Source organism: Peromyscus californicus, unplaced genomic scaffold, assembly GCF_007827085.1.
Source record: "Peromyscus californicus insignis strain IS unplaced genomic scaffold, ASM782708v3 Scaffold_14__1_contigs__length_90479793_seg_2, whole genome shotgun sequence".
NCBI classification, from domain to species: Eukaryota; Metazoa; Chordata; class Mammalia; order Rodentia; family Cricetidae; genus Peromyscus; species Peromyscus californicus.
In genome coordinates, this window is record NW_026294436.1 from 70,317,638 (window position 1) to 70,344,210 (window position 26,573).

Sequence of the window (26,573 nt, forward strand, 5' to 3'; positions counted from 1 at the left end):
GAAGAAGGTCTGACAGAGTGAATGAAAACAATAATTTAAAAAAGTTTGTTTCTCACTGATTTGAAATTCTAATTCCCCAGCACAGTGGTAAATGCAAACCAGAATGATTGGGCCTGGAATGGTGGTATGTACAAATACTTCCTTTTTCTTATGCAATGCTTTGTTTTTCTTAGACTTAATGAAATTGTCTTAATGTTGGTTTACTTGAGTTTCTATTTATGTCTTACCAATGCAACCACAGCCATTTATCCCCAAATGTCCAAAATCTCTTTCCTGTTCACTGGAGGACCTTGTTGGGGAAGTCTCCAGCCAGCTCCAGTTTGAACTGCTTGCTCTCTGGGCTATTATACAGCCATCATCTTTTGTTTGCTTCAAAAATTTTCTTTCTGGAAATTCCCCTTTGTGATGGATTCTCTGTTTTCTAGATTCTAGATCTTAGGTCTTCCACACACCACGATTTACTATCTTGTTTTGGTAGAGCACTTTCTACAGAACCTTCTGGAAAATATTGAAAATGGGATGCTTATTTTCAAGAGCAGGAATTCTAAAAATGTTTTTGGTTTACTTGTAGTTTGTTTGTAAAATAGCTGTATGACTTCCTTTTTTGTTATGTGGCTCCTAACTATATTGACTGATTCTGGCCAATAGCAATACATTAAATGTAAAAGAAACATTAATTGAAAATGCTTACCCCTTAGGGTACACCATTTCATGCTGCTTTTTGGAAGCCCAAACACCACAGGAGAAAGGTTAGTTTGCTGGTAAACAAGAGACCACATTGAACAGAGACAAGTGGTAATAATACAGGGCTACCCACTTTGCACTTAAAACTAACTAGCCTTCTGGAGTGTGTGTGAGGTAATCCTATGCCACTGAGCCCAAGCTTTACTTGATTGTAAACATTTGGCAAAACAGATCAGACCTACAGAGCCACTTGGCTGGTCTGTGGATGTAGAGAAATCATAATTTTTTTAAAGCCATCAAGCTTTATGGTGATTTATTTTCTAGCAAAAGCCACATGAGACTCTGTCTTGTCAGTTGATAGTTTAGCTGGTAGAGAATTCTGCACTGAAGGTCTCTTTTCCTTTAGAAACTTAGAGGCATCATTCCATTACCTTCTAGTCTCCAGTGCAACTAACAGGAATCTTAAGTCATAGGATTCTTGAGTTTTTACATGCATTCCTGTCCTGCCTGGAAAGCCTTAAGGACACCTTTAAATCTTAGTATTTTGAAATTTCACAAAGATTGTGCAAAGGTTTGATGAACTTGTTCTCTATTGTGAAGGACACCTGATGGAAACGACATTTTGAGTCTGAAACGATTGTCTTCTAATTTGGAGGACTCTTGCCTTTCTTGTTAGGTGACAGTGGCTTGGTTTCTAGCCATCTGTCTTCTGTGTCCTCTCTGAATTCACCTGTTTGGATCCTGAGCCCCCCCCCCCCCCCCCCGCCCCCCCCCCCCCCCCCCGCCCCCATGGAATCTCAAGTTTTCCAGTGCATTTTTCTCTCTTTTCCACAGCTCTGGCTTTTGGATCTATTATTTCCTCTGGAAGAGCTCTAGCTTCTTTTAAAAAAAATAATTAAAAATAATTTACTCTTATTTATATGAGAATTTAACCTTCATTTATGTATGTGCACCACATATGTGACTGGTGGCCGTGGAGATCAGAAGAGAGCATTCAATCCTGGAGCCATGGATAATGGTGCTGGGTACTGAATCTGGGTCTTCTGAAAGAGCAGTATGTGCTCATAACTGTTGAGCCATCGCTCTGGCCATGAACTTTTCTCATTTTTTTTTTCACTTAACATTACCTTGGCTACCCTAGGTCAGCTTCTGAGAACCCTTTACCAGTTTCCTCCATTTAAAGGGCATAGCTCCTCTTTTAGGGAGGCACACTTTTTCTTCCTCTGAGAATATCAGACGTTGTTTGTCGAGTTTTACTTCCCTGTGGGGTTTCTATTTCCTTGAAATTATTCATCTTTGTTGGCTCATCATGACTTGGCTGTTGGCCAGAAAAAGGCTGTGGAGTTTGTAGATGCCTTGACACTGGGAGGAATGTCAAATGTGTGAGATCACTACAAATTGTAAGCCATCTTAAACAGTGGGAAGGGCATGTATCTGATAAAGAAATAAGATGAATCTGAATATAAGCTTGGGTGAGCCCATCCAAATATAACATGAGAGAAGTGGATTTAGAAGTTAGAGAGACAAAAATGACAGAAATTTGAGCCAGTAGTTGACTTAATTGATGGGAAGTTTATTGAGTTTCCTTTCATGTACCATGGACACTTCAGATACACTAAACAGGAAATTCTCACATGTCGTTAATAGACATCTAATGTAGAGGATGAGGGAGGCGATTACCTTGCTGTATTTTGTGAAGCTGTATTACAGCAATCCTAATGATAGCTATAATTTGATGAACACTTCCATTGTGCTTGATGCTATTTTAATACGTTTTGAGTTTATTAATTAAGTTAATCCAAATTTGATGATGAGAAAAAGAAGAAAGTATGAGTTCCTGTCCAAGGTGACATCATTTGCTCAAAGTCATGCTAACTCTAACAAGGAGCACTCACATTTGAATGCAAGTGGTCTGGCTTCAGAGTCGGTGCCCTTGACCTGTTCTCTAATTGCTCTATTCAGACACACAAAAGAGATTGTGACAGAAGAGAATTCTTGGGCTGGTGAAAGACACAAAACCCAAACTGGACAAGGATGGCCTGAAGGTGACTGTGAATACCGGGTGCACAGGAAGCTGACAAATGCCTTTAAATATTTGAAAAGCCTTTTCAGTAACGAGGAGTTAGATGTATTCTCTTTGACTCTGAGGATAGGACTTGGGTTGATGACTAGCAGGTTCCGAGTGCAAGAAACATCAGCTTGACCTGCTGATAGCTTTTTTTTTTTTTTTTTTTTTTTGGTTTTTCGAGACAGGGTTTCTCTGTGTAGCTTTGCGCCTTTTCCTGGAACTCACTTGGTAGCCCAGGCTAGCCTCGAACTTACAGAGATCCGCCTGGCTCTGCCCCCCGAGTGCTGGGATTAAAGGCGTGCGCCACCACCGCCCGGCTGCTGATAGCTTTTTAATGATGATTTTGAAATGTTGTATAGTTTACTTTGAGTTTTCTGACATTAGAGATATGCAAGAATGGGCGGGCATGCTGGTGGAAGATCCAAAATTGTTCTCAAACCCGAGAGAGAAGGTCCACCTGAAGAGGTCATTTCATTCTGCCATGTCCAAGTGAACAGAAACAGTTTGGAAGGTTTTATCTCCAAAGGGCAACATCCAGTTAGAAATTGAGGGTAGCACTCTGCAGTTGAGGGGACAGGGATCCTGTGTGACGACAAGATCCTCTCAAGGTCGATCTGCTATCTTGGAGCACAGAAGGAACCGCATCTGGTCTACTAGATTCTAAGTTGAATTTTCTTTGCAACACACACATCACCGTCCAGCTCCCTGTGAAGTTTCTCCCCTGCCTTCTGTTTCCACTCAGTACATGCGCATCCCAGTTTCCTACCATCCTCACCAAGAGCGATGAGTGCTGGCCAGTTTTCCCGGCAGCGAGTTGTCTTTTGTTGCTCTTAGCTCTTCTCCTCTGCTGCAGTGGGGGAACACCCATTTCTCATGTGCAGTCCTCTGAAGTTAGAACTCTGAAGAATAAAACGCAATCCATGGTCATGGTTACTGCTGTTTGTACTCATTGCTCAAATACTTGCTTTGAGACCAAGGTTGAGGTCTGGTACCCATGTGCCCGGAGCCTTCACACAGATGTCTCCTCTTAGGAGACAGCCAAGCATGTATTTTGTGATTGGATAAGACATTGATCCTACCCAGCAAAACTGTAGCCAGGCAGGCATGTTATAGGGGCCCAGAGCTAAGCAGTGGCTTTGTCCAGGGCTCCTTTATGGTTTGTTCTGTGCCTTAGGTTTTAGGGTCGGTGTTGACATCCCAGTCCCCTGCACATTTGCCATGGCCTCTATGTGTACAGTAGAGGTTGGCACACTCAAACAACTCCATTAGTCTTCTTCCTCTAGCTGGGTAGAATGTTTGTCTTTTAGTATGTGGAGGGTAAGTGAAATGAGCTATTTTTGAACAAGTAGTTTTAAAAAGTACTCTTAGACTAAGAGTTATTTTGCTTTTAAAGACATTTGTTTTTATTCTGTGTGTGTGTGTGTGTGTGTGTGTGTGTGTGTATGTATGGTGTGTTTTTTTTTTTTTTTTTTATAAGGAAGGAGTCAGACCCTATCAATCATCAATCAGCATCTTAGCCTGATGTAGGAAAATTGCCTGTGTGGTAAACTATAAAACCACTAGAGGGCAGGAGAGTCTAAAGAATGATAGGAAAACCAACCCCCTCCCCTTCCCCCCAAACCCCAACAGGACCAGTCAGGAAAACAAACTGCTCTTTGTTCACTAGAGGCCAAGCCATCAGCGTGATCTGCAGACCCAGGTAGGCCTCTAGAACAATAGAGGTGTGTTGTGGGTAAAGTGGCGTGGGGTAGTCAGACTTCTTAGGAAGGCAGCGGACTTCTGAGGTCAAGATTTTCAAACTGTGATCTCTGGCAAGTCCATTCAAATCTCCGAATAGGAGTTTTCTGTCTGTAAAAGTGGGCTTCATCACCTAAGCACACGGGGGGGGGGGGGGGGGGGGGAGCTTCAACAGAATAGCACCTGCCCCATGTCTTTCCAACCCTCCCGTGGCCACCACCCCCCCCCCCCCCCCCCCACTCCCCCGCTTGGTTCTGATGCCTGATGTCACTCCTCTCTCACTGTTGAGATTCCTCTTAGTGAACCTGGGTCCTCTTCTCTGCCTCTCTCACGTCTTTGAGAGCCTCCAATTTCTGTGTTCTAATTATTTGTCTCCCAGTTTATTACCCACACTGGACAAGCACTTCCAGAGGACAGCCCCTGGGTGTCTCTACCCTGGAGTCCAGACGGAGGAGGAGGAATCTAAGGCAGTAACTTTCCTTTGTTTGTTTGCATAGATTCTTAGGCCAAGCATGGGTGTAGACATGAAGCGGGACAAGGACCCTGCTCGCATGAGTTTACAGATTAAGTCATGTTTTGGTGAGACTAGTAGCATGAGTTGGATGTGATAGTAAAGACCTGTAGGCCCAGCTACTGGCTTGAACCCAGGAGTCCAGGCCAGCTGGGCAACAGAACCTGTCTTAACTGGGCAACCAGTCCTTACTCCCATACATGGTAGGGTCAACATACATGACAGTCATCTGATAAATAACCATACTTGCAGAAATAAGCATGGTGTAAAGGGGGAATAAAAAAAAACATACTTTATGAGCATAGAAAGATGACTCAGTGGTTAAGAACACTGACTGCTCTTCTAAAGGACCTAGGTTCAATTCCCAGTGCCCCCATGCCAGCTCACGACTATCTGTAACTCCAGCTCTAGGGGATCTGATGCTGTCTTCTGGCCTCGTCAGGCATCAGATTCACCTGTGGTGCACAGACAGACATGCAGACAGTTGGTCAAAGGTGAAGGACAGTGGCTGGCTTATAAGAACACTCAGGGATACAGTAATCTTCACTGGGATTATGCCGTGTGTGTGTGTGTGTGTGTGTGTGTGTGTGTGTGTGTGTGTGTATTTCTTTCTTCTTTATTAACATCCCATAGTGAGGGTGAACTGTAGAAGAGAGGCCTGACAGTCCTAGGAACGATGGCAGATTCCCTAGAAAAATAGCAATGCTATTTGTTTTGGACATTTGCCATGTACCCCTGAGCCCCAGTCCAGTGGCAGCCTCTCCAGTCTGAGTGAGAACAGAGTCATGGTGTGCTCAGCCTTCTTGCTACCAAGGTCTGGTGCTGCCCTCCTCACACCCAAACTTTTGTTAAAAACTAATGAGCTGTGTGTGGTGGAATGCACTTCTGTGACATCAGTACTTGGGAGGCTGAGGCTCTAGGGTCAAGAGTTCAAGGCTAGCCTGAGTTACATAGCAGGGCTCTGTTTCAAAAAATCTAGAATAAACCAATGACAACCCCCCTCCCCAATTTTATTGTGAATGTGCAACCCCTTAATTTATCAGAGGATGGAAGAGCCTGTGAGACTGCTTCCTGCTTTCCTGGCGATCCTGGGGTCATGGTCAGGGAAGCAGCAGCCTGCAGTCACCTCCTGTGTTTGGCAGCACAGTGCATCAGCTGGCTTCTAGAAGTAACCATCGTCATTGCTCACTGTGTGTCCGAGACTCTGCGACGGTCTTTGCTTAGAATGGAGTGAGTTCAGAGGTTTGGGAGGGTCAAGTTCAACCTCAGAACACAGTCCTGGTGTGGCTCACGTGCCCTTTGATGCTCACTGGCTTTCTTGGCATGAAAGAAGCCACGCAGAAGTGTCACCGTAGGCTTCCTGATGTGAGTGTGGAACTCACCTCCATGAGACCTTCGAGGCTGAAGTTCCCACACAATTGGGAACTGTGTTGTAGTTGATTGCCAGTATTTATTCCAGATTGTTGTAAAGAGGTAGAGGAGACATCTTTCTATGCACAACCCACCGCTCTGTCTGGGGACCTCGGAGATAGAAAGTCATATTCAGACTGAAACTGTAGTTTCCGTACAACTTAAAGTCAACCCTTAAATGTTCATGTAATATCTACTATGTTATTTCACTAAATAGGTGCTGGTGGAGACTTAGAATATAATAATTAAACTCTTAAAGAGCCATTTTCTTGCAAGTGGAATGAATACATGAACCATTAGGCCCCTGGTCCTTGATAGATGTCTATAAACACAATAGGCCTTTGGGAATGGCTTTACCAACCCATGCCATTTGCAGAGCATCTTTTTTATCTCACAGGTGGTAGGCATGGATATGGGCTTTTACAGTGGTCAGGTTAAAGAAACCACAGTCTAAAGCTGGAAATAATAGTAACACAGATGGGATAAAAAACCATGAAGAATAGAGAGACAAAACCAGACAGAGACAAGGGGGATAAGAATACTGGAGACACAGAGGAAGACTGCCATGTCTTTTTCAAACTTAAAAGACAGACTTGATTTTTTTTTTTTTTTTATAACAGGCTTTTAGCAAATTGCACAGGAAGAACTGAGTCCCCACCTGCCCATCCCTGCACATCCAGACCGGCTACTGCCGAATGTGCTTCAGCGCAGTGATGACTTCCGCATGTTTTGTTTTTTTTTTGTTTTTGTTTTTGTTTTTGTTTTTGTTTTTGTTTTTGTTTTTCGAGACAGGGTTTCTCTGTGTAGCTTTGCGCCTTTTCCTGGAACTCACTTGGTAGACCAGGCTGGCCTCGAACTCACAGAGATCCGCCTGGCTCTGCCTCCCGAGTGCTGGGATTAAAGGCGTGCGCCACCACCGCCCGGCTATGTTTTTAAGACTCATTTTTTACTTGACATAGTGATAACCTCTGTATGTTTTTAGACATTTTTAAAAAAAATTTAATCCTTTAGATTCTTTTAAGACGTAGTTCTGGTCTTGAGTGTTGGGGCTCTTTGGCAGAGTCTCAGTCTTAATGTAGGGATACAGTGAGAATGTTTAAAAGAAATACTGTCTGAAGGCCGGAGGGATGGCTCAGCTGGTAGAGCACTTGCCTTATAAGCATGAGGACCTGAGTTCGAGTCCCCAGAACTCATGTAGAAAAAAAAGCCAGGTGTGGTTGCATGTGCTTGTAATCCCAGTCCTTGAGAGGCAGAGACAGGTGGGTCCTGAGGCTCGCTGGGTCCGTCAGACTAGCCTACATGATGACTTCCAGGCCACTGAGAGGCGCTCTCTCTCTCTCTCTCTCTCTCTCTCTCTCTCTCTCTCTCTCTCTCTCTCTCACACACACACACACACACACACACACCCATACACACGTTCACCTGCACACACACAGCACATGTACATCTGCACACACATACACACACACACACACACACACACACACACACACACACACACACACCCCTACACAGGAGCACCTGCACACACAGTACATACGCACCTGCACACACATGCACACAACTTTCCTATGAAAAACGGCGATTGTCTGAGATGACCAGTTTAGGTTTGTGTGTCTAGAGGCAAATCCCCAGAACCCCTCCTGGTCTACAGCGCAGCCCTGCTCCTCCCCTATTCCCCCCAACAATTCTCCGTTGGTTGAGGGTTTGGAAAGGACTTTGCAGGTGGCAGGACTGAAAAAAAAAGTTATGCCCTTTTTTTCTCCTCCTGTAAAAACATGCCTTTAATTTGTGCCTTTCCATCATCTCATACAGCTTTCCAAAATAGGAGACTCGTACATAAAGACAGATTGCGCCGGGTGGGCCGGGAGATCCAGGCCTGGGTCGTTAACCGAGGCTCAGTGGAGGAATTAAGTTGTTTAGCCCTTAGCTGCAGGCCTGGTGAAATAGGTGGTGTTTCAGCCCAGTCCTTTGTGGGATTCAGGCTGCCAATATCTGGGCTTTGAAGTGGTTTTCTCTCCTATGATGTAACTGCATTCCCTTGCTGGGCCTGAGGAGGCATTTCTCATTCTCTCTCCCCCGCCCCCACAGTCATCCAATATGCCAGCTTGTGAGTCTGATCACACCGGCCCCTGCTTTCCAGACATTCTCCTGAAGTAGATAACTTGAGAGATGAAGATGATAAGATACGCTGCTTGTAGGTGTGTGCCTGTGTGCATTTGGGGAGCAGGTGTTGGGGTATAGGCAGCTGCTATTAATTTTTTGGTGTGTATATTTACTTGTGTGAACGTGTATGTGTGTGTGTGTGTGCACGTGCGCGCGTGCATATGGAGGCCCAGGTCAAGCTTGGGTATCATTCCTCAGGAAGATATCCACTTTGCTTTCAGAGACTGTGTGTCTCACTGGCCTGGAGCTTGTCAGTGATTAAGCTACAGCGGCTGCAAGTCAGCCCTGGGATGTGCTTGTCTCGGCCTCCTCGGCACCGGGAGAACAAGGCGCAGCCGCCACGCCTGACCTTTTCAAGTGTGGATTCTGTGACTCAAACCTAGGCCCTCGTTCTTACCCAGCAGCCACTGCACTGACTGAGCTGTGTGACTTCCTCAGCCTTGTTTTTGGCCCTCTCCAGTCCTCTCCCCTCCCCTCTTCTTCTCTTCTGTTCCTTTTCCCTTTATTCCCTCCTCCCTCCTCCCCTCCCTCCCTCCCTCTCTTCCTTTCTTCTGAGTCTTTCTACATGGCCCAGGCTGGCCTAGAACTTGCAGTTTCCTGCCTCAGTCTCTCAAATGCTGCGATTATAGGTATTCATCATCCGACTGTGCTTAATTTCTCTCTGAATTTACCTTCTCAGTTTGGCTTGTATGTAAGAGTGACTCTGCTAGCCACACGTATGTAACAAACAGAATATATTCCACATAGGTAAATATGTGGGCCACATACATACATATAATTGATTCACAATAGTACAGGGATTTCCTGGCTGTTTAATTCCTACTAGAGAACTTTTCCTCGCCCCTTTTCTGGCTGACTGTTGAAGAAAACAAACGCTCTTTGGAACTGTGGCACATCGCAGGCCAAAGTCTTCCAAGGAGTCAAAGATCTGAATTCTTGTCAGTCAAAGACCCCTGCATCTTGTCATGGTCATGCTCCCCTTGAGTAAAGCCATATAACCAGAGAGCTGGTACTTATGATCTACTCAGGCCTCTGCGGGGGTCATTTCACAGAGTCCTACCACTGCACATGTCTCCGGTCTGCAGTGAGGGGTACTATTCGGACAGTCACATGGCATGTATGTTGATTGTCGGAAAGTTTCTGATAGCACGATCAGATGATCCCCTATTACCAGAACAACGATGGCGGCACTAACAATGTCAAGGCCATCAACGAAGTGAGTGGAGACCTTCCTCGTGTCTCAGAGGAGCCCTTGCTGCACTGTGGTCTGTCAGGAGAAGGACCTTCATAGCAGATACAAACATCTCACTGGAACGGTCACAAAGTTTAGAAAAGATTTTCATCATTTGTACGTGTGGCTTCGATCTTAAAGCCAGAACGGCCTGCCTTGGAATGTATGTAATGGTACATTCTTTCACGAAAATAAAAATCTTTGGCAGGGTTCATAACCATGGCCTTAACTTACTGCCCTCGACCTATGAGTGTGCTATTGTGTTCTGTAGTTTATAAAGTAGTTTGGGGTTTAATTGAAAATGGTTTGCAATGTTCAGGTTTGTTTGTTTTTCTTCTGTCAACCTGTGGTGATTTGAGTAAGAATGTCCCTCATAGACTCAGATGCTGGGCTCCTGTTGGTGGCACTGGTTAGGGATAATGCTTAGGTGTGGCCTTGTTGGAGGAAATATGGCACCGAGGGCAGGCTTTGAGAGTTTAAAGACCTGTGCCATTTCTCATTTGCTCTCCCTGCTTGTCGAAGTGTGAACATTGAGGTATTCCTGCCACCGCAGTGCTGCCTGCTGCCGTGATTCCCTCTGGACCACAAGCCCAAATAAAGTCTTCCTTCTGTTAGTTGCGTTGGTCAGGGTCTTTATCACAGCAACAGAGAATAAGTAACGCCCAATCCAGATTGGTCTGTCTAGGTCTCTCCACACTAGGAGGTGGAAGTGACTTGTAGCGGAATTCAGTTTTTTTTTTTAATTTTTCTTAAAGATTTACTTATTTATTATGTATACAACATGTATGACTGCAGGCCAGAAGAGGGCACCAGATCTCATTACAGATGGTTGTGAGCCACCATGTGGTTGCTGGGAATTGTACTCAGGACCTCTGGAAGAGCAATCAGTGCTCTTAACCTCTGAGCCATCTCTCCAGCCCTGGAATTTAGTTTTTGATCTTGGACTTTTATGGCTTCTGGGGATGGGGACTTATGGAGAGTGATAAGTCAGGTGTTGACAATGGACCCAGATATCCTGCTATGGTGAACTGAGTGATCATGGGGCTTGGGAAGGGTCTAAGGCACCTGCCATCCAATGTATCTTTCTACTTTTATTTTGTTTCCAAGAAAGAATGTGTGTGTGTGTGTGTGTGTGTGTGTGTGTGTGTGTGTGTGTGTGTGTGAAGACAGCGAGGAAGAGAGAATGCTTAGAGGAGAGGATGCCTCAGCTTTCCTATTGTTGATCTAACCAGAACCACTGAAGAGAAGATGGTATCTATTGGACACCTTGGGTTGGTCACCACTGCTAGCTGCCGAAGGCAGTAGTCCCTGCCACTGATGGCATAGCTCTGTCCTGTGCCATGGTGGCCAGGTGACAAGTTCTGAGATTCTTCCCACACTCTGCTTTCAGGATCATGCCTGTTGTTTGGTTAAAAAAGCACAAGCTACCACAAGGTACCAGCAGAGTCCCCCAACCTCATTTGATTTTCTTTTGTATTGGGTAAATTATTTGATTGACTTAACAGTAATTCTCCTCATCTGTGAACTAGTCCTTCATAATGTCACATGATGGGTAGTATTAATTGTCAACTTGACAGAATCTAGAATCATCTGGGAGATGGGCACACCTGTGAGGGATTATCTTGGTTAGTTAATTTATGTGGGAAGACCCATTTAAACTGCGATGGGACCATCATCTGAGGATCCCTGATTATATAAAATGGAGAGAGCAGACTGAGCAGGAACAGCACACATCCACCCATGCCCCTGTCTCTGGATTTTGGATGTGCTATGTGTGGCAGCTTCTTCCAGTACCTGCTGTCCTGATGTCCCCACTATGATGGCGTGTAGCCTGGAACTGTGAGCCAGAAAAAACCTTTTCTCCATTAAGTTGCTTCTGTCCAAGTCTCTTCTCACAGCCACAGATGAGCAAACGAAGATGTAGGTTTGAGAACAGAAGGAGTTAATGTTTGAAAAATATTTGGCAGATGGTAAGCATACAAGAGATCTGGGTTATTGCTTCTTGATCAAGTCTAATGCTCTACTTTTAGCCCCCTCCCCCACTGTTTTGGGTCTTGCTATTTGCCCTAGGTTCCTAGAGCCAGCTGATCATCTTGCTCAGTCTGTGAGTACCTGGGACTACAGGCACGCACCTCGCCTAATTTCAGCTTCATAATTTATAAAGTGACAGGCACAATGGTCTAAGTCGCTTGCCAAAGTTCCTGGTAGCCTTCAAAGCTTGAAAATTTGTATACTGTGCCTATGATGTCTATGTGATATAAACAGACATGTGTATGCATGTGTATGTATATATCATATATAACCAAATGTTTGTTCAATTAATTAATTAATTAATTAGTGGTGTTGGGGAATCGAAACCAGGGCTTCACACGTGCCAACCACATGTTCTACCACAGAGCTGGCCCTATATTGCTTTTCTGTCACTCACAGAGTCTCACACATGGCTGTGCATACAACAGTTAATCATATGCTTGTTAAATGCTTGTTGAATTCTTGATAAATAGTAACATCATTGTCTGCATGTCTAACGTGATTTATTTTGCATATAAAGAAGTTGATGAGGGTTTAAGTAATATATTCTGTTTTTCCTTGCCTATTCATTCCTTTAAAAATGACATTTTATGTAATGAACATTTGTGGACTAAACCCTTCCTACATCCCAGGAACTGAGCTGAAGGTCCATAAGGGGAGAAAGCTAAGGTACACAATGGCTCTGGTTCTCAGTGACCTGATTTCTGGGCGAGGAGGTAGACTCATGTAAAATGGCACCACATCACCCATGTTTGCATGTTCCCATTAAGGCAAAGGTGGAGAAGCTTGTCCCTCTGACAGCTGCAAGCCATGTGGTGCATCTGGGTCCAGGGAGTGCCTGTGAGGAGGGGTGGGAAGTAAGTCTACGGAAACATACTTTCTAGAGTCTAGAGTGTGCGTAGACAGGCTTGGTGGTCCACCCCTTGAACTTAAGGCAAGATGGTCAGAAGTGAGAAGATTTAGAACACAAGTCCGAACAGCCACATGCTGCTTCTTGTGTATATAACATTCTGCATTTAAAATATTTTACTAATTCTTTGAGAGATTCATACAATATATTTTGTACATGTTCATTCTCCCTCTCCAGTGCCTTCCATATCTACACCATCATTCTATAGCTGCATGATATTGGGTCCTCATTTAAAAAAAAAAGCCAACAACGAACCCACTGAGTGTAGCATGAATCCTACAGATTCTTAATAATAAAAATCCAGAGTCAGATATTGGGGTGAATGCTGAAAGATCAGAGAGACAGAGCAGTCAGCCACTAGAGATCTTGCCTCTACTGAATCCTCAGACCGAAATGGGGGCACTCCTGTCTCTATCCACCTCACATTTTTCTCTCTGCCCAGCCATATCACTTCCATCTACCTAGTGCTGGGGTTAAAGGAGTCAGATCCCAAGTGCCTGGCCTCTATGGTTATCTAGTGGCTAGCTCTGCCCTCTGATCTTCAGGCAAGCTTTATTTGTTAAAGCACAAATGAAATATCACCACAACCGAGTCCAATTTGTACTTCAAAAAGCTAGAAATACATACCACTCTTGGGCATGTATCCAGAGGTCTCTATATCCTACTACAGAGATACCTGCTTACCCATGTTCATAGCTGCTCTAGTCACAGCAGCCAGGGAATGGAAACAGCTTATACAGTTTTCATTTTTTTTTTTTTATAATTTTGTTTTTACTTGTATGAGTGTTTTTTTTTTTTTTTTTTTTTTTGGTTTTTCGAGACAGGGTTTCTCTGTGTAGCTTTGCGCCTTTCCTGGGACTCACATGGTAGCCCAGGCTGGCCTCGAACTCACAGCGATCCGCCTGGCTCTGCCTCCCGAGTGCTGGGATTAAAGGCGTGCGCCACCACCGCCCGGCCAGTTTTCATTTTTAGTTAGTTGAAAAAATATATCGGCTTTAACAATTTGTTCTAAAAATTCTCTGTATTATAGTAACAGAATTATATTTTCTATTTTGTAGCATTTAGACATCATCTCACTTGATTAATCATTATAATGACATCTTTTAACCAGGTGAACTGGCTTATGTTTATAATCTCAAAACTTGGAAGGATGAAGCAGAAAGATCTCTGTGAGTTTGAGGCCTGGGCTACAGAATGAGATTCTGTCTCAAAACAAACAAACAAACAAACAAAACTCAGATTGTCTTTTATGTAATGAGTCCATATTATTTAGCAGGTACTGTGTTTAAGATCTGACATATAGTATTTCATTTATTCCTAATTAGAACCCCTGGTATAAGAAGCTCATTTACCAAAAAGGGGAGTTAAGCCTTGTGGGGAGCCAGACTGGGTTTGTCCACCCACAGACCGTATTTCCAGTGTCTGGAATGGTGCCTGGCACACATGAAGGACATACGTGATTTTTATTTACTGATAAAAATGTGGGACTTACTCTGGGTGGCATGACCAGTAGGTGATGGAGCCATGTACAAAGATGCCTGATTTTGATTATCAGAGTTTGATATAATGAAAAGCAAAGGAAGTTTACTTGTATAATGCAGGACAGCCTCAAGTTCAGCCTGAGCCATTGACTGGTCCTTGCTGGCAAGGGAAGCAGTTTTGGTAGTCACATGATTCTCCTCCGTCAGATCTGTCATTCTAGCGAGACTGACTAGTTGAAGGCAGATGGCAGAGTAGGGATGCTACCCTCCTCAGTCAGGGCTGGGGGTGACAAAACCAAATAGGATTACCACTGAACACGTTATTTTTGTCTCATCTTTTACTTACCAGTTGTCTTTCATCTTTTGTGGTGGTGCAATGGGATTCAGGGAGATCTTTTGTGCTGTATCTGTGAGACATGAGAAGGTCTCAAAGTTGGAAATAAACTCTCGGAGATATCTTCTTCCTCTTAGTTTGATCAAATAACTATGTTAAACATATTCTATTATTATTTTAGTTTCTGGTCTTAAGAGTCACTTTGATCAAGGGAAGCTCAATGAAAATTTTGAGGTTTTAATTTTCTTTCTAGAGAACTTTTGAGACCTTTGAGTTTTAAAAGGAGTCTTACTCCCTTAGAAGAAAAGGGCTAAGAGATAACTCGGTGTACAAAGTGCACAGGCCTGAGGACCGGAGGTCACACCCCCCAGAATCCATGTAAAAGCGGGGTGTGGTAGAGCATCCCTGTGACCCCAGTATGGTAGAGCTTTGGAGTTTGCTGGCCAGCCAGTATAGTCAACTGACCAGTCTTAGGTTCGTTGACAGGTCTCAAAAACTCAAGTGGACGGTGTTGTGGTTTGCTTGAGAAACGTCACAACACTCTCGTGTATTTGGACATTTTGTTCTCAGTTGTTGGTGGTGTTTGGGGAAGTGGTGGCAGTTTTAGGAGGTGGAGTGCTGGGGGAAGTATGTCACTGGGGGGCAGACTTTGAAGGTCTATAACCTCGCCGCACTTCCTGCTCACTCTCTCCGCTTCCTGTGTGTTGATAAAAATGTGACCAGATAACTTCCCGATCCTGTGCCTTCCCCGCCATTGTGAACTTTAGCCCTCTGGAACTTTTATTTAGTCAAAACAAACTCTTTCTTCCTTAAGCTGCTTTGGTCATGATATTTTTATCACCCCAATAGGAAAGTCATTCATACAGAGGGCTGTAGAGGAGGCCATGGGATATTGACCTCTGACCTCCACACCGTGACATGCACACAGGTGCACATGCACCAAACACATATGTACTCACCTTTTGCATACACACATGCATACAAGTGGGCACCCACAAACAATGATGTTCTCTTCAGCAAACTCAGTTGGTTAAATCAGCAAACGGTTACTAATAATTCCTGAGAAGCCTGATCTTGGGTTTTGTATTGAGGACACAAGATGCTAAGGCACAGCTCTCACTTACAAGACGGAGAGGTGGAGAGGGACCTATGGGCAAATCACCACTGGAGTTGCCCCTATGTGAGACCCTCAGAGGCGGGGATAGAAAAGTCATAGATGCTTAAAGAAGCAAAAACTGAGGCCTCAGAGGGTTTCTATGGATCAGTCACTGGAGGATGATGGTAACGATGACTGCTTTCCAGGAGGTGTATAAACATCTGCTGAGCATGAAGGGATGGACATGGTGCAGTCCCACCGGGCTACTCTCCATTCTGCACACCGTCACTTTGATCACCCAGCAGTTCTCCAGCTTTTACAGGCAGAGCCAGCACTGCATGGAGTGTTATGACCTGTTTCATATGCACCAGCTGCAAGAGCCCGAGTCCTAATTGGCTGAGATGGCTCTCAGGTGGAGGAGCTGCTGCCCGCGTGCCCTTTCTTCTGCTGGTGTTGGTCGGCTGAATGTATGCACCACCCGCCCATGCTTGTCCTGGGTCTGGGCACGCCCGCACTAACCTGTCTTGAGCTGGGATGTGACTCAATCTCCCTGCAGTGTGGTCTCTCCCTGAGTTTCACCTCGTTTCCAGCCTGTTGTTCAAGCCCAAGCTGAGATCATCTCTTGTTACTCTGAGGATGTGTGTAAGGGTCTGTGCAAACACGAGTATGAAGGCTCCTGAGTGAGGCTGGTTATCTCCATCTGTGAGGAGGGAGAAGGATCTCTGGGATCCAATAGCACTCACTTACCTGAGTAACCCCTCTGTGCCCCTCCCTCTCTCTCTTGCTTTCTCTCTCTGTCTCTGTGAGTGAGTGTGACTGTGTGTGAGTGTGTGTGTAAGAGGACAATGTCAGGTATCTTGCTCAATTGCTCTCTACCTTCTCTTTTTGAGACAGAGACTCTTTTTGAGACGGAGTCACTCAGTGTCTCTGGGGCATGCTGTGGGATGTTCTGTATGTTAAATGTGTTGCTCTGATTGGTTAATAAATAAAACACTGATTGGCTAGTAGTCAGGCAGGATGTATAGGCGGGACAAAGACAGAAGAGAATTCTGGGAAGTGAAAGGCTGAGGCAGAGAGACGCTGCCAGCCGCTGCCATGAGTACCAACATGTGAGATACTGGTAAGCTATGAGCCGTGTGGCAAGGTATAGATTTATAGAAATGGGTTAATTTAAGATGCAAGAACTAGTTAACAAGAAGCCTGCTGCAGCCACACAGTTTGTAAACAATATAAGTCTCTGTGTGTTTACTTGGTTGGGTCTGAGCAGCTGCGGGACTGGCGGGTGAGAGAGATTTGTCCTGACCATGGGCCAGGCAGGAAAACTCTAGCTACAGGGGCATACTGATTTGGCAAGACAGATTCCCCAGTGAACCCCAGAAATTTTCCTGTCTCTGCCTCCTTAGTGCTGGGATTACAGGTACGTGCCGCAGCCCCCAGCTCTTAACATGGGTGCTGGGAATCTGGACACTGGCCCTCATGCTTGTGGGGTAACACTTTGGATGGAGCCATCTCCTCAGCCCCTCACTCTCTGCTTTTGATCCCCAATTTTAGTTCACTTTGCTAGACAGAGTCTATGATCCTTTACCGACACAGTGGGCCTGTGTTAGATGTGAGAGATCCAGCACCACAGCTTGTCTTCTGATTTGAAGCAGAAAGCAGGCAGCAACTATTCCCATCCCTGAACCAGCAACGCTCGGGAATTGGATCTTGAAAATGAGTCGCCGAAACATTTTCTTTCCAAACATCTGCAGGTTGTTAGCTTGATTTATTTTGAATTAAAAAATCTTTTTGAGTTGGCTGACAGCTTATTTTAATTCCCAGCTGTTAAAATGTTTCAGCAGTTGGAAGGGGACTGTGCCTGTGGCTTTTGATGTGGTGGGAAGCAGTTGGGCCCTCAGGTACACCTGTGGGACCTGCCCCTTCTCATCACAGCCCTCCACAGTTTTATTCCTTCTGTTTAAGAGCCCAGTGCTGTGAGCCTTTGTTTACGATATTTGCTTGGGTCCTTGGCCTGGTGGCTAAGGCAGTTCAGCTCATATTCTATGATGTGGTGGATTTTATCCAGCGTGTAATGCTTTGCGGATGCCTTAGATTCTTTGTGGGACACTTTGGGGGAACAAACAAATGCACAAATAAGTTAGTTTATGTTTAATTAATATTTCTCTCTCCTTCCCAAAATTTGCTGAATTAACTTTCTGTTCAAAGTGATTCTCATAAATGCTTTGAAGATTTGTGGCTTGGTAAAGAGCCTTGACTTATTCTTTACTTTTCTTGGTTCTGAATGAACATCTTTTATTTTTATTGCAATTTTTGGGCAGGGTACCCAAGGACTACTTCCATCCCCTTCCTCCCAACCTCCTGTAACATACATAGCTACCACTACTGCCACCTTCTTCTGTTACAGTCACCAAACACTGCTCCTGGCCACCTCAACTCCCCTAGAGTTCTGCCCTGTCATTCATCTACTGCCTGGTTTCCTCAAAGAACTATCTACACTGGTTATTTTTATACTTCGCTCACTTTATGCCTCAAAGATTTTCAGATCCCTGTGGCTTGCTCTACCATTCTGTGGCACTGAGCTCTCAAAGCCCATTTGTATTTTTTTTTTTTAAAGTTGATTCTCGCTTATTACTTAAGTCTTTGCTTGTCACATGACCTCCATGGATCTGCATGGAAGGGGCATCATGAGACCAAACGCTGGGATCACAGGTTGCAACACTGAACAAGGGAGTGAAGATTTAGGTGGGCACTGAGGTCCACATCCTGCTCCTAAGCTATGTTCAGCTAGTAAGGAAATAGAGTCCCTCTAAGACAGAATGCGGACGAGGATCTCTCTGAAGATTTCAGCACCCAGTATGGAAAAGCTACTGTGGACACGAATTAGGATAATGGAGAGGAGACTTGGGTAGAAGGCACAGACCAGGAAGACTGAAGGAGGCCAGAGGTACAGCAGGAGAGTGATGACCACAGGGAAGGAAAGTGGAGGACACAGTCACCTCAAGTGACGTCTTCATTTTTACCCTTCAGATTCTGTTTACGTTTTCTCTTTTTTGAATATCCTTTGTTGGTCCTTTATTTTTATAGAACTTCATACTTTTTTGTTAGAACACTTTCAAAGTGTTTTTTCATGAAATCTGTCTTCTTTCCATTCCTCCCTTCTGTCCCCATTAACATGTTATCGATCTGGTCTCTTTTAATGATGGATGTAATGCTTGTTCTTTTTTAAAAACTTCATTTTACATTACGATTCTGGTTCGACACAATCTGTTAAGGTGTATATTTGTTGTGAAAAATGCTGTTTGATTTTCATAGTTTTATAAATTCGGTTTTTAACCTAGGGAAGTAATGCTTTCATTGTTGCATCTTTTGATAGATTCTCTGTTCCTATTTCTGTCTGTCTTTCACAGCTCTGCCCATCTCCATTCCCCTTTTTGTATGTGAATTCGTGTGATGTAGGCACATGTGTGTGTAAAGGTGCAGACACGTGGAAGTCAGAGGAGGACATCTGGTGTCTTTATCACTCTCCACCTTATGTCTTTGAGGCAGAGTCTCTCCCTGTACCTGGAGCTCATGTTTTTTAGAATGGTTGGCAGCCAGCAATCTCCAGCCAGCAATCCTGAGTTTACATTTGTGAGATAAAGCCTGGCTTGTTACATGAAGGTCCTAGGATCCAGACTCAGGTCTTCATGGTTGTGTGGCATGTGCTCCTAACCACTGAGCCATCTCGCCAGTCCCATCTTTTTGTGAAGATGTTAATTTAAAGACCACCTTCAAAGATTCCTTTTGGAAGTTCTGGGATGAGCTGGATGTGGTGGTGTATGCCAATAATCCTGGCACTTTTGATGATGAAAGAAGTTGGTTTTGAATTTGATACATAGCAAGTTAAAAGACGACAGTATGGGTTACATGGTGAGAGCTTGTCTCAAAAACAACAAGAAAACAAAACAAAGATCAAAATCAAACAAACTTCTGGGTTGGAGTCCAAGAGTCTGCATTTTTGATATCTGCACCAGAACTACACATTCTGTAAGGATTTGGATACTGCTGGGCTGTGGAATGGGCCACACTGGGGAACACTGGTCCTGAGGGACTGGCTGTACTTTGCCTTTTATGACAACATCACCCCTTAGCTGACTTTGTCTATTAGTGAGCAACTCTTAGGTTTGGCTTTGTACATTTCTCCTAACTCCTCTCTTTTGAAGGGTTATCATAGAACTGTAGACCCTTTAGAGACCCCACAAAGGATGGAGGGAACTAGTTGGAATTTGCATACAAATGGGGAGGTTCTTTAAGGAAAACCTGCCTCCATTATTTCTAATGTTCTAATCTTTTGTATTGCTTTTATTTAAAGAATTTTCCATACAATATATTTTGATCAGGTTTTCTCCTCTCCCAGCTCATCCCAGCTTCTCCTCACCCCACTACCCACTCAACTTTATGTCTTTTCTCTGTCTCTTAAACAAAGAACCCAAACAACAACAAACTCAAACCTAAAACACACAAAAATCAAAACAAACAAAAGACCAGTAAGGCAAAAAAAGCTAAGAAGCTCCCCAAAGTCATCCCCCCGCCCCGCCACACAAACAAAAACAACAAAAAAACTGAACAACTCCTTAACTTCTCCTGGGCACGTGGCCTGCCCTGGAGTGTGGTTGATATATATCCAGTGACACTCCATTGGAGAAAACGGATTTCCCTTTGCCAGCAGGCGTCACTTACAGATAACTTCTTAGTTAGGGGTGAGAGCCCGTGTCTGCTTCCCTGTCTCAGTGCTGGGACCTCATCTGGCTTGAATCTGTGCTGGTCTTGTGTGTGCTGTGTCTGTGTGATTTCATACATGAATTAGTCTTGTTGTGTTGGAAGACACTTTTTTCCTTGGAGTCATCCACCACCTCTGTCTCTTATAATATTTCTGTCTTTTCTTCCTCATAGATCTCTGAGGCGATTGGGGGGCTGATAAAGACATCCATTTAGGATTGAGTGTTTTGACGTCCCTCGCTCTCTGCACATTGTCCTGTCGTGGGTCTCTGTGGTCATGCTCTTCTACTGCAAGAAGAAGCTTCTCTGATGAGGGTTGAGTGAGACACTGATCTTGGGTACAGCAATATGTCATTAGGAGTCATTTTATTACTACATTCCCTTAATAACTTCCTAAACTTGGGTTGTGACCAATTTACCTCAGGGATTCCTCAAAGAGCCAGCTCTTTTTTGTACTCTCTAGAGTAAACTAAAAGGAAAACAAACACAAAAACCATTTTAATGCTTTTTATTTATTTATTTATTAAGGAATTTTTTATTCATTTTACATACCAACCACAGATCCCACCTCTTCCCTCCTCCCACTCCTCCAGCCTTCCCCCCAACCCACCTTCTATTCCTTCTTCCGACAAGGTAAGGCCGCCCATGGGGAGTCAGCAGAGCCTGGTACATTCAGTAGAGGTAGGTCAAAGCCCTCCCCCGGATCTAGGCTGTGCAAGGTGTCCCACTGTAGGTATTGGGCTCCAAAAAGCCAGCTCATGCACCAAGGATGGATCCTGATCCCACTGCCAAGGGACCCCTTAAGCAGATCAAGCTACACAACTATCTTGCTTATGCAGGGGGCCTAGTCCAGTCTCATGGAGGCTCCACAGTTGTTAGTCTAAAGTTCATGAGTTCCCACTAGTTTGGTTTGGTTGTCTCTCTAGGTTTCCCCATCATGATCTTGACTTCCCTTGCTCATAGAATCCTTCTTCTCTCTCTTCCACTGAACTCCTGGAGCTCGGCCTGGTGCTTGGCTGTGGATCTCTGTATTTGCTTCCATCAGTTACTGGATGGAGGCTCTATGATGACAGTTAGGGTATTCACGGATCTGATTACTAGGGTAAGCCAGTTCAGGCACCCTCTCCACTATATATAAAGAATTCAAGAAACTAGACATCAAAATACTGAATAATCCAATTAAAAAATGGACTGCAGAGCTAAACAGAGACTTCTCACAGAAGAATCTCAAATGGCTAAAAGACATTTAAGGAATTGCTCAACATTCTTAGTCACCAGGGAAATGCAAATCAAAATGACTCTGAGATACCATCTTACACCTGTCAAAATGGCTAAGATCAAAAACACTGAAGACAGCTTATGTTGGAGAGGATCTGGAGCAAAGGGAACACTCCTCCACTGTTGGTGGGAATGCAAACTTGTACAGCCACTTTAGAAATCAGTATGGCAATTTCTCAGAAAATTGGGAATCAATCTTTCACAAGACCCAGCTATACCACTTTTGGGCATATACCCAAGGAATGCTCAATGATACCACAAAGATCCATGCTCAACTATGCTCATAGCAGCATTATTCGTAACAGTCAGAACCTGGAAACAACCTAGATGCTCCTCAACTGAAGAATGGATAAAGAAAATGTGGTACATACACATTTTAATGCTTTTTAAATGTCATACAAGGATTTGGTCTTAATGATGGTTGAAATTCTATAATTCAATATAATATGTTTCTGTAAGTTATATTCCTCCAATAATTTTAACACAAGCTTACAACATGTAAAGTTGTTGACTTGCTTCTCATCTGTTTCCAGCATTTCTTGCTCCTGTTTTGTGTGGAATACTTATCTTTTTAATTGGTGTACTATTGCTTTGGTGTTTGGTGTTTAAATAGTATACCTATTGTGAGATCCTGGGCTTGTAGCTGGTATTGTTTAACATGTATGAATAAATAACACTTCAGACAGAGACAGGGGAGATGTCTCAGTCAGTAAAGTGCTTGATGTGTAAGCATGTAGAAATGAGTTTACTCTCCAGCGCCCACACAAGAGCTGGGCATAGTGACATGCATCTGTTACCCTAGCCTTGGGGAGCAGGGACAGGGGATCCCTGGTTCACTGGTCAACCAGTGTAGTTGAGTCAGTTCCAGGTTCAGTCAGAAAGATTCTATCTTAAAAAAATAAGGTGGGAAGTGATAGAGGAAGACTCGATTTTGACCTCTGACCTCTGTATCTACTGCTCATGTGTCTGTCTGTGCACGCATGCGCGCACACACATTAGGATGAATAGTGATATCTTGATTAGTTTATGATGTATGATCTGATGGCTGTAAATACATCAAAGGTGGAGGGAAGAAGCTGGTGTTAATGGTGACAGATATTATACCAACTGTGTTAACTCTTGCCGTCTCCTTTCTGAAAAAAACTGTTCGTACTCAAGTCATCTGAGATCAGTGTCATTATCCCAGCTTGGCAGAGGGGAAATAGAGGCTCAGATGGTAATCTGACCTACTAACATTCACCTACAGCGTGTAGACATGATTCTAGCTGCCGACTCCACTCTCCACACTGCCCCACTCTACTGTGTGGCTATGATGCTCAATTCATTATAGATGCCAGACATACCCCAATAGGTTTTGGCTGGTGAAAATTCTCTAGGATACAGCATACCTACATATCATTCTACACTTGTCAAGCCCCATAAAATGGGGCTGGGGATGTAGTTGAGAGATAGAGAGTTTATCTAGCATGTGAAAAGGCCTCAGCTGAGTCCCCAGCGCTGAGAAAACAAACACTTAGGAACCCATAGACTCCACAGTGCTAAGAGTGAGCGCTCATGACTCCGGGTGACAGTGAGACATCACGGTCGACTCGCCCACAGCGCACTCTGATAGCATAAGAGGCTCATGTTTAAGAGTCAGAGCATAGGGGACATACATTTACTCCTCAGTTTTGCTGTAAATCTAAAACCGATGAGGGGAAAAATGAAGTCAAAGAGAATTTACTCTGATCCTGATGAGAAACTGACTTTTCTGGAGCTATCAGTGTTTGCATAGCTGACAGCTAAGCATGGTTTAGGGCTGCGGAAATGCAGAGAGAGAGACAAGAGAGACAGAGAGACAGAGAGATACATACATACACACACATATACACATATACATACACACATACATATACACACATATACATACACACACATACACATACATACATACACACACATACACATATATACACACATATACATATACACATACATACATACATACACACATATACACATACACATACATACATATATATACACACACATATATACACATACATACACACATATACATACACACATACATACATACACACATATACACATACATACATACATACACACACATACACATACATACACACATATATACATACATACATACACACATACATACATACACACATATACATACATACATACACACATATACACATACACACATATATACATACACACATACATACATACACACATATATACATACACACATACATACATACACACATGTATACATACATACACACATATATTACATACACAAACATGCATACATACAGACAGACAGACAGTAGGTACTTAGGGATTTCTAACCCTTGCCTGACACTCACCTCCTGGGGCTGCTTCTATTCCTCTTTCCCCATCAACCCTTTCGGCTCGGTTCTCATCCCTCACTACTTACCCTGACTCTCACCCTTCCTGCTGGTGGTTCAGCATTCACAAGGTAGCCACCTGATGGGAGAAACTGAAAAACAAGCTGTCATTGATTGTTCTTATGAGTTACACACCCAGCCTCGGCGGGACTCTGCTCTGAAAGCCTGGTTTCAACCCCACTGGGAAAATCCCATGGCTGGAGCGGTGCACAGGAGATGGGCGTGGGGGTGGGACGTGGGGTCTAATTTGTTCTTTAAGTTTACCTAATGGTTCGCAAGGGTGCAACCATCCAGCTGAATGCTTGTGATGCATTCTCCTAGGCAACTGAGCTCACTGGATAATTCTTTGGAAACTGTGCTCGGGAGTGGGACAAGCGGCATGAATACGTTTATGAAGGGAGTCACTTCTGTGTCTGGTCAAAGACCGAGGAAGGCATTCCCACTGTGGTGCAACTTGCATATCTGTTTGGGGTGTACCAGCACATGCTGAGTGATTTTCAAAGCAGCTGGAGGGAGTTTCTCAGGACTTGAGGTACTATTTTCCCACGTTGAAAAGGCATAGAGAAGTCCTGGGTTGTTTTCTCTTTGCTTGCCCAAGGGTAGAAATTTAGGGGAAAAGGTCAATTATTCTTATCCCACAAGAGGAAATTTATTCATCAGATGTCAAGTAAAGGAGCTTTAGAGTGTACCAAAGCAGGGGGGGGGGAGGGGAGCTACTAAGTGCTTATCAGCATTACCCACCCCAGCCTGAAGCCCTGTGGAGGGACATGGGCCTCAGGTGTGGGGTGTATGTGTCATTTTGAAGGTTTCTTTTGCCGAAGCATCTTCTAATTCCAGTGAACACACACACACTCCAAAACCATCATGCAGAATTAAGAGAGAGAGAGAGAGAGAGAGAGAGAGAGAGAGAGAGAGAGAGAGAGAGAGAATATGAATGAATGAAATAGTCTTTCCATTTCCTGTTCCCCATATCTGGGAAGAGGAGGTCTTTAATTCTTTATTCTGGGTGACAGTGGCTTAGCCTTCCGAATTTAGCCCCAGATGAACCTCACAATGAGCATGTGAGTTTTTTTTTTTTATTTTGCAATACAATTCAGTTCTACATATCAGCCACAGATTCCCTTGTTCTCCCCCCTCCCGTCCCCCTCACCTTCCCCCCAGGCCCCCCCCCCCTCCATTCCCATCTCCTCCAGGGCAAAGCCTTCCCCACAGACTGAGATCAACCTGGTAGACTCAGTCCAGGTAGGTCCAGTCCCCTTCTCCCAGGCCGAGCCAAGCAATCCTGCATAGGCCCCAGGTTTCAAACAGCCAACTCGTGCAATGAGCACAGGAACTCAAGACAGAGGCACGTGAGTTTTGAACCCATGCACTGGTGAGCTTCCTGGGCATCTGGGGTCCCTGAATAGTACCAGGGCAGACGCTGGCCCAAGCAATGAGCTACATCTATCAGCTCTAGTGGAGTACTGATGAGAGCTGGCATGAGACCACAATGTCCCCCAATTTCCTTTTTCTGTTGGCAGTGGACGTGACAGTTCAGGTAAAGGATTCTGGGAATCCATAGAGACCAGAGTGACAGAAGGCAGAGCTGCCCTATGCCCACCAACTGGTTTGTGTTTCCTCAAGAGAGAGAAACTTTCTCTTGTAGCATGGGGAAGTGATGGGAATGTCCCAAGATTTTATGGATCACTTTCACTTTTCCAGATGCAAAAAGAGGGGCCATAACAGTCTTGAGAACATGTTGAGAGTATCATCCGGGAGGGCTAATTCACAATAGATAAGCTATGTGTTTGCTCCAACATTGGCTCCTTCATCTCACCGTGGGGGTGTTGAGTGAGGCCACAGGCAGCTGGAAGGACTCATTGATTTGACCTAATTATTCCCCATGTAGACCTGACTCATCCTAACGGGCTCTTCTTCAAAGGAAACGAGAGCCAGATTGCCTCCTTGGCAGCAATGAAAACCAAATGCGATCCACAGAACGGCTGTTAGGTTGAAAAAAAGACGCAACCTGCCTTTGGGCCCAGCCAGGGTTTAATGATGTTACCAAGAATAGAGGGTTGGAAAGAGAGCAGTGTCAGTTCTGACATTCTAGCTTTCTAAAAATGTTCTTAATAAAATTAGCTTGCCCTTGGATGCCATGGACAAAAGTAACTCAGAACCCAGGGAAGAATGGAAGCCTTGGGGGTGTTTTTGTTGTTTTCATTAATGATCAACTAAATCCTGATGGGTACCACAGGGGACTTTCACAGAGGGACCTTATTATTTCGTAGTCCTCTTGGATACTCTGTTAAAGAATTAAGAAAATCTCTCTCTCTCCCCTCTCTCTCAGGAGATGGATGAGTGGAGAAAGAATTGAAAGGGCTCCCCCTTTGCCATTAAACAAATCAAACACAGAACAGGACAGACAGCATGCAATTCCTTCTGTGAAGCCTTAAAACAAACTGCCTTCATCCAAGGATGT

The 26,573-nt window shown here is 44.2% G+C and overlaps 1 long non-coding RNA gene across 4 annotated transcripts in view; it reads left to right on the plus strand.

The window, feature by feature from the left end:
* The window catches only part of LOC128110126 (uncharacterized), a 135,688-nt gene that overhangs the window by 61,263 nt on the left and 47,852 nt on the right, over positions 1 to 26,573 (plus strand). For 2 of the 4 annotated variants that reach the window (XR_008218052.1, XR_008218051.1), the window contains exon 1: positions 4,367 to 4,451. The exons of 1 other annotated variant lie outside the window; for it this stretch is intronic. This is a non-coding gene — a long non-coding RNA (uncharacterized LOC128110126). Of the gene's footprint in view, positions 1 to 4,366; positions 4,452 to 8,503; positions 8,612 to 26,573 lie in introns of those variants that run through there. One more of the 4 variants, XR_008218053.1, reaches the window with a different exon arrangement.